Source organism: Stigmatopora argus, chromosome 12, assembly GCF_051989625.1.
Source record: "Stigmatopora argus isolate UIUO_Sarg chromosome 12, RoL_Sarg_1.0, whole genome shotgun sequence".
NCBI lineage: Eukaryota > Metazoa > Chordata > Actinopteri > Syngnathiformes > Syngnathidae > Stigmatopora > Stigmatopora argus.
Window position 1 is genome coordinate 6434678 of NC_135398.1, and position 9082 is coordinate 6443759.

Genomic DNA, 9082 nt, shown 5'->3' on the forward strand with positions numbered 1-9082 from the left:
CAAGAAAAAGAGAAAATAATCTTTTCTACCCCGTCCTGCCTTCTCTTCACGGCGCACATTCCAGCGGTTGCATCTTCTCCGCCTCGAGGTGAGTGTGAAAGCGATCGTTATTCCTAGCGGAATTGACCGCATCATCGTCAAGTCTCACTTGCATGGTTTTAAGAAAAAAGGAGAAAAATGAGCCGCACGTGCGCTCTTGTACGCGAGGAATCAAATCACTAAGCGACAAAAGTGACGCTGGCGTCAATGAGGAGAAATCAGTCTTCGTATGTTGGAATAATTCGCTCCTCAAAGCTGTTTAGGAGCTGCTGAGTGAAATTTACCACTAATGTAGGGACATGTATAAAACATGAACTGCTCTTGCCGGAGTGTACGTGAACGCGGCTGTGGGTGCTTTCAACTCGTGGACTGCCATTGACGGCGATAGACGTCCAATTCATTATCTTGACTTGTGATGCTATACCCGTAAATGGAATGACGTTGGAAAATGGACCGTTGATGTTTGCCTTGTGGGCGTGTGGTGCTCGTGGGATTGTTTGTGCTTGGATATCGGTCAAGAAAAAAAAACCCATTAAAAACTAGTAGTATTAGCAATTCTTATTGATAAAATGCTATTTTTTTCCTGGGATTTGGTCAGGAAAATTGGACCTAAATGATCTCTCAACACATTGGTTTTCATTGACAACAATAGGCATCCAATCCATTTATGCTGGGAGCGATGCCAGTTTGTTCATTCGCTACCATCCCTCCGAGTTTAAATGGATTGGACGCCTGCTAACGACGTAGTACAACAATTTTTCCCCTCCTTGTTTGAATTAATTTGAGATTTAGTACTTGTACACTCATTTAAATGCATAACAGATGGGACGTTCATCATCGGCAGTGGCAACAACTCATTGGTTCATCAATGCTCGTGCCCTTCCGTCCTCCCCGCTTCAAAAGGATCGGGCACCTACTAATAACAAACTCATTTAAATTCAAAGCAACAGGATGAAATAGCCACACGATTGGGTGTCTCACGGCTTGCCACCGACCGAGATAGGCGTCCAATCCTTTACTGTGTTTTGATGAAGTCTTATATCACCTGCACATGACATCAAGGACATCTTTAAAAGCCCCGAGCTAATTGGCTGCTGCAGCGCTCCCGATGTGCCTTCGGGGGTTTGAGCCAAGGTAGTTATTAATATTAGAACAAAAAGGAACGAAGCGTCAATGGACAAAAATGTCACATAAAGTGATTACATGACCTCCTGTGATTGGCATAGTGCAGCCCAGGGGTCTTAAACTTGTGGGCCAGGGGTCATTTGAGGCCTGCGGACAATATTTTATGGCCCCATACTTGATGTCAATATTGTCAAGAATGACGCTCTTTATATTTTACTAATACAACTTAACTCCAAAATATGTTTTCCATTTAGTGCAAGTTCAGGAATCCTTAGACCTTAAAGGCAACAAATTCTGCATTTTTTATTTAATCCTTAGACCTTAAAGCAAGGGTGTCAGACTCGGGTTGATTTCACGTGGCCCGGACCATTTTAGATATAATATTTAGATATATTTTTTTATAAATGGATTAAAAGAACTGGATTTAAAGCCCTGAATATTCAGTTTTTTATAGATCTAAAACAATGTTTATTTTAGTTTTTTTTTAAAAATTTTTTAGATTTTACAAAATGGTTTTTAAACTAAAAACACAGGAAAAAATTGATTGAAAAATCACAATTATTGATTTAAAAAGGGGGAAAATCAGGAAATTTAATATACATCTATACTCTTCATTTTAATTTGATCCTAAAACAGAAGGTCAGCACGCATGAGTTACTTTCCCGGGCTACACAAAATGATGCGGCGGGCCAGATTTGGCCCCCGGACCGCCACTTTGACACATGTGCCTTAAAGGCATCAAATTCAGCATTTTTCTTTAAAAAAAGAGGCCTTAATTACTATTAAATTGTCTTAAATTCAATTATCAACAGTCTCAAAAATGTGAGCACGAGTCCAAGTTAGTTAATTTTAAATTAAAACATGTGGTAGTGTTTTTTTAGTTAATTTTAAATTAAATAATGTGGTAGTGTTTGTTTTCAAAACAAATGGGCCATTTACTATGGTAGAAACATTGCGACATCACTTTACTAGCTTAGTGAAACTTACTAGGAATTTAACTCATGGTAAATTGATAATATTTCATCAGTGAAAGTCAAATTGTGTTACTTCCTGATGATCTTTCACAATGACTTCTTTAAGAAAACCCCCAATTGAGGAATAAAACATTTCATTGATCCCACGCTCACCATTTCCTTGTGTTAGGAGAGCAGTTGGCGTCACTTTAACAAATGGGACCGTCGGAATACTGCCGATCGGTTCCTGGGAGAAGCCCCCCGCCCCCATCTTGGCCTTGTTAGCGCACCCGCCACCAGCTGGGTGGCAGTGGCGTAAAGCAGGGCGAGGTTAACAAGGTGGCCGTATGCACTGGAGCAGGAGGAGGAGGCGAGCGACGGTGTGTCGGATGATAAAGAGCGAAAGAAGAGCCGTGCTAAAAGCCGCTAGTTGATAGCATGCATTTTTTAGTTTTTCTATGTGTAGCTGAGTGCACTTACTGTAAGGCAGGATGGACACAAAAGCAGTCTTCCACCTTAGAAAATGGCCCGAAAATAGCTGTACCTTTTCACTTTGTACTGTACATCATGGTGTGATGGGCCAAAAGCTTTGATAGAACAAAACAAGGCATAACACGGCGGCGCCATTAGTTACGCAAAAATCCCATTGAAGTTTTCCGTTGCCTGACACTTTCAGAGTAGATAGATCCCTCCATCATCTTTTCAGACTCCAAAAATATCATATTATTTGACAGCATAAGCACCGAGCCTACCGTAAGAACGAATGGACTTCAGTTGTTGTTTTTTTGTAATAATATAAAGCAACGGAAATATGCGACACACATCTTACATTTTTTTGTACTCTGAGTGTCAGGTGTCATACTTTGTCTACTTCCAAAACGTTGATGAGACAAGTAGGGAATTGCTTCTGATCTCTTTCTACTATTAAGAAATGGTCACGTAACACCGCCGTCTACAGGAAGTTGCACGGTGGAAAGGGGATTGGTGCAGCACAGCTATCAATAAATATTTCAATAAATGGTCGATTGGACTCACACAGCGGGTGTCGTAATTGGTTTCGTCAGAGCAACCTCTGACCTTTCACCTTTGTTGTTTTTTTCCACGTCCCAAATGGTTTTAACCTTTAACCCTTCCACGCAAATTTATGCATACAAACCTACTTTAAAATAACTAATACCCCAAAACACTCCCCCTAAATTACTATGTTCTCCATTTGATATAAAGGCGGAAGGCCACTCAGGTCAGGTTAATGTTGTTGATCTTGTAGACACTAACTTTGAAGTCTGAATATTCCATCATTCGTCAACTGGTCGTCTTGGAACTGGGTAGCTAATTAGCATGGGCCAGTATCTTTTGATCTCTGTCCCAATATTATTATTATTATTATTGTAAACTTAACTCAATTCATTGTGGAGTTTTTAGCTAGTAAATGGCAGGTAGTTGTAGGTTAGCAATTTGCCGGTAGGACAATGTCACGCTAGCTGGAAGCAGGCCGATCCTAAATTCACATCATTTTTAAGATTTACGTTGGGTAGAAATTAGACAGCATAGAAAGAAATGGTCTTTCTTATTTATTGTTTTCCCGTTTTTATGATTGACAGGTACTTAGTACACCATGGTGTTGTTGAATTTCTTTTTTCAAAGCAGGTTTCTAAAAATAGAGCTCTCAGGTCCTGTGCATAACACTTCAAGTATGATTCACCATACGCTTAAACAGGGTTGGAGGATCTATCATACATCATAAGTGTATGTATCTGGCACTTGAAAGTGTACATCTGCTACTGTGGTCTGTTCTCACACACTATTTGTGTGTGTGTGTGTGTGTGTGTGTGTGTGTGTGTGTGCTCTTATGCAAAGAAAACGTATGATCACATCATTGACTCTCTTGCTTGTTGTTGAATGCGCAGTATAGATCATTTTTCTGCACTCCTGCCTGCCTCGTTTAACAAAGGATGTCGTTTGCATGTTGTGGGAGCACAGCAGAAATCAATTGGCTTATTTCCATGTAATAAAAGAGACACTAGAAGTAATGAATCATCAATTGTTTTTCATGCTGATTAGTCATGCTGAGGCCTGTTGATCGTGTGTGTGTGTATATATATATGTCACTTCAAAAATGAATTAGGTGCTTGATTCATGGGTTCATTGTTCTTGTTGGAAAGAATATTGAACCATTTTTCTCTCTACAAAATATTGTGCTATGGAATGTCTATACAGTATCGGCTTTTTATTTTGGAGAATGATATATATAAATACTTTCATCAACTGTGTGATTGAACATGTAGGATTTTAGAGGTAATCAGATATTTCCAAAAAGTAACCTAAATGTTGTACTTTTCATACGTGTGGTGTGAGCTCGTGTATTTTTGGAGTTTTGGCACTGACTTTTAAAACTAACAAAAAAAAAAGGCACGCAAACCTTGTCCAAAACACTAACCTTCAATTTCCAGTGCTATATTGACAACAACTGTTTGCAGTAAATCTGCCCAAATTGTAAATAAAATACACATTCTTAATATCGAAACAAATGTAAAATAAAATCAACCGCTTTCTAGTTTCGCAATAGCGCCGAAATTAGCTACCGAAATGTTCTTTTTTTATTCGTTAAGGTTACCACCAGTTAACGGATGCCAAATTGATAATGGTTCTGCCCCAAAATCTATTGTGAGGAATTCATTTTCACAAAAGAGACCTTGAACAGACAGTTGATCTCAAAAAGCAAGTTTTAGTAGAAAAGAAAAGAGATATTTATTTTCATTGGACACAAAATTGCTATTCCAGTTACAACAACATGCCCAGAGAACAGTAATGACACAAAGCCTGCTGGGTCAGTCATGAAAGAGCCTCGATTCCTTAGATGAAAAATAGAAAACAACAGACTGGGGGATACAAAATGGAGAACGACAAGCTAACGTAGCATCACCAAAGGTTTTCAGCAACAAAGTCAATCTATCCATGACAACATAACATAGTATCTAGTTGACCAAACTCTCAATCTAAATCACTACCAAATCCACAATGTTGAAAAGCTTTGTTTCTATTCCGGGCGCTTAGAGTAGCACTTTGTTAGCCAAAAGTTCATTCAATTTGATCAACGCACCAAATTACTATGAGAAGTCCCCCAAGCTTTTGACATTTTACATTCTCCTGAAATGAAATACTTCTCAAAAATGACCTAAATACTCCATTTTCTACAAAGTATGGAAATACGATTAATTCTAGCCTGCACAAGAATCTTAAATTCATCCTTCTGTCAAACTTGCCATTGGTTACTTGAACAAAATGAAAGCGAAAGTCTTCCGAGTTGGCCCTTGCATCCTTCAATTCTTCTTGAAGAACAAACTTGTGCTAAATTGTTGGGTTTTTTGGGGTGAGTTGAGTTGATTAAAACCTTACAATGAAAGAACTCATCACTCCCAAAACCTTCAAGTCCACTTGCTCATATCTCAATGCACCATTAATGTCTTTCCATCCTCAAATAAGCCAAACTTGGACCACGTTTATGAATTTAGAGGAGCAAAAGTTAGCTTCCCGCTCGACTCTTTCATTCCAGCGACGCCACAAGGGCGATAAAATGACCTCCCTTTCATTTGTCTTCCTTCATTTCGGTGTCACTCTTATCCCGCTCCTCGCCATGTCCGTCACTCATCGCTAGCTATTCGGCGCTTAAGAGTTTTCTGCGACACAATTAGGAAAAGGGGCTGTGCAGAAACTCATTCCTCACTCAAGCGCTGACACATAATTGACTGTTTGACTTTTCATGTTGCCAAAGAAAATATTTGAAGCAATCGCTCTTCAAATAATGTCTATTCCATTTTAAATTATCCCTTCTTTTTTTTTTAACCAAACGGTAAAACACAAAGGTGAGGAAAGCGTTTACTGAACTCCTCATCTGTGAATCACACGAAACATTATTTCAGGGATGAGCAGACTTGGAGTCAAATTTAACAGCTGGCAAAATGTGTACTTGTTGGGATGTGTCAGTGTAAGTGGGAGTTAGCACATGACTGCGGAATTCGGTGACCTATCGTGTGCATCGTCTCCAATGTCGCGGCAAATGCGCCGTGTACACAATTGTTAAAAAAAAAAAGATGCCCTGGTTTAGTACTTTTTGGGTTTTTACTCATGTTTCAGTGCCTTTGATGGTGAAGGATTAGACGTCTAGCGCCATCAACTGGTGGGGAAAATGTTACTCTACCATCCACTTGCGATACGTCTACAGCACATGTGTCAAAGTGGTGGCCCGGGGGCCAAATCTGGCCCGCCGCATCATTTTGTGTGGCCCGAGAAAGTAAAGGATGAGTGCCAACTTTCTGTTTTATGATGGAATTCAAATGAAGATTGTAGGTTATTTCCTGTGTTTTCTCATTTTAAATCAATAATTGCAAAAAAAAATGTACTAATTTGAATGTCCAAAAATGATCTATCGATTAGCACGATCGAGAAAGCTGTCAATTTATTAATCGATTAATTTTGGCAGCCTAGTTGGATGACATAACGGCGACAAAAGAGTTTGACACTCCTGGTCTACAGGATATGTTCGTTCACTACGTGATTCTGCCAATGCGTATCACCCAGACGGTTAAAATCTGTGTACTTTTTATACATTCTTTAGTAGCACTGTTTTAGCCTGGCGGTCCGGCATGCTTATAAAACATTGGGGAAACCCTGAACATTTTTTTTGGGGGGGGGGACTTAAGACTGTTAACACTTTATAGGACTTTCAGTCATTCATTTTCCATACCCCTAATCCTCACAAGGGTCGCGGGCGGTGCTGGAGCTTATCCCAGCCAACTGCGGGGGGCACCTTAGATTGGTGGGCAACCAATCGCACGTTGCGTTCATGCTCTCACTCAATTTAGAGTGTTTAAACAACCTAGCATTGATGTTTTTGGGATGCGGGAGGCAACCGGAGTACCCGGAGAAAACCCACGCAAGCCCGGGGACAACATGCCAACTCCACACAGGAAGGTCCGGATGGACCTGGCATCGAACCCTCCATCTCAGACCTGTGAGCCCGATGCGCTACCCACTCAACCACGTTTAACAATTTTTGAGAATCGTCCTTTGTGCATTTAAAGGATGAATATTTTGATAATGTCGTATTGCTGAGCAGGCATTTTTATGCTGAGTCACTCATTGGATTTCTGTCACAGGTTTTTATAAAAATCCATTGTGACACGGTCGTCAAAATATATCCGCTGTATACTAGCTTGTTGAAGCTCACCGGAGCATTTTACAGGCCCCCGGCTTGATTTGCGTTAAGTTGGCGAGAGTAAAGCGGCGTGACTCAAGAGTTGGCGTTTCTACGTGATGTCTTGTCTTGAACAAAAAGTAGCGCTTGTTAGTATGCTGCGGGTGTTAATGGGTGGCCACCGTCAAAAGGCGCCGCTAAACCTTTCAATGGCTTCTTTGTGGGAGCTCACATCGCATTGTGTCACATCCACTCGCATGTCGGCGACTTAAAGTGGGAACGGGCCGCTTGGAACCGCGCCGGGGTGAAACCAACACTTTGTATGCGCCCGTCTGGTGGGCGAAGACCCCGGCCAAAGCTTTACAAAACGCCACCCAGCGAGCGCAGCTCACGGTTCACAAACGAAGAATCCGGTGTTCCAACCCTAATCTGTCAGAGCCCATCAAGAGGTCCGAACCTACTTTTCACACGCTTGACGTTTTAAAGAGGGCGCAACGGCAAAGCCTCACCCTCGCCAGAACCCCCCTGTCGCGAGTCCAACTTCCATTCCATTAAAAACAAAAAACAACAACAAAAAACCACTCAAACGGTTGTTGTTGTTAGGTGCCACACGGTTTAGCGGATGATGCTATCACCAGGGAAGGTTTTTCTTCCAAAGCTTGGAAAGACTGACGTTGGTTGTTGTGTTCATTTATCGGCGCTTGAATCGCTCTTGCGTAAGGGTCTTTGGCGTGCTGTTGGGACGAGATGCCGTTACCTTGGTGAGAGCGAGGAGGCCTTCGTGAATTATTTATTTTATTTTGGAACTGAAATGGAGACGTTGCACGGTCCACGTTCAACCTCATTAGGATCGGAGGCGAGCTTCACTTGAGGACAAATATCCGTTACGTTTTTTTAATCACCTCATTTGTTTCTCTTTTATAACCGTTAAACCGCCATTGACGGTGCTAGACGTTCAATCCTTTTTGACTGGGAGGGTCGGCAGCCATCATTCGCACCGAAACTTGAGCATTCACGGCCAGCTTAACCCGAAATGGCCAACATATCATATTTGCTACATGATAGGCTTGATGAGGCTATGCTGGATTAACCTTTTTGAGAGATTATCCGTACAACTATTATGACAAATGTAGTTCGTTAATATACCGATCCACTTAGTTAGCTCATGTCCAGTGTGGGCTTCCATTTAAAAATCAATGATGAGAGTCTAATAGAGACTGACAACATTTGCGTTTGACATTACAAGATGAATATTAGATAAGAGTGAAAGGGAGGGTTTCTTCTTGTTTGGCTTGCATTTGGAGGGCTTTCAACGGATTTTGCATGTTTAAATCGGACAAATGACATGGGTTTTTCTCGCTAAGGTTGGATTTTTTGGGATATTTATGTTGAATTATTTGGCGGAGTGACCGAAATGTCATCAGTTTGAATCCGGCCTGTCTGCTTTTGACGTGTCCTTGGGGAAGATTCTAAACCGTAAATTCCTCCCAGTGAGCATGGCAGCAGAACCGCCCACTAGCGTATGAAGGTGTCCACGTACATTTTCATAAGCCACTGTAAAGCACCTTGGCCATTAAAATGGCAGGATGTACACAATTTAATGTTTTTTTCAAATTAGAGTTTATTCTTTGTCGTGTTTTTCAATTTCTTACAATGTAGGACTGACCACCGCCCTCAAGTTGACCAACCTTGATAAAAATGAAAAAAAAAAAAACTATTTTTCGTCACGGACGTCCAATCTGTTTTGGTGGGGAGGGCTGTACGTGATGAA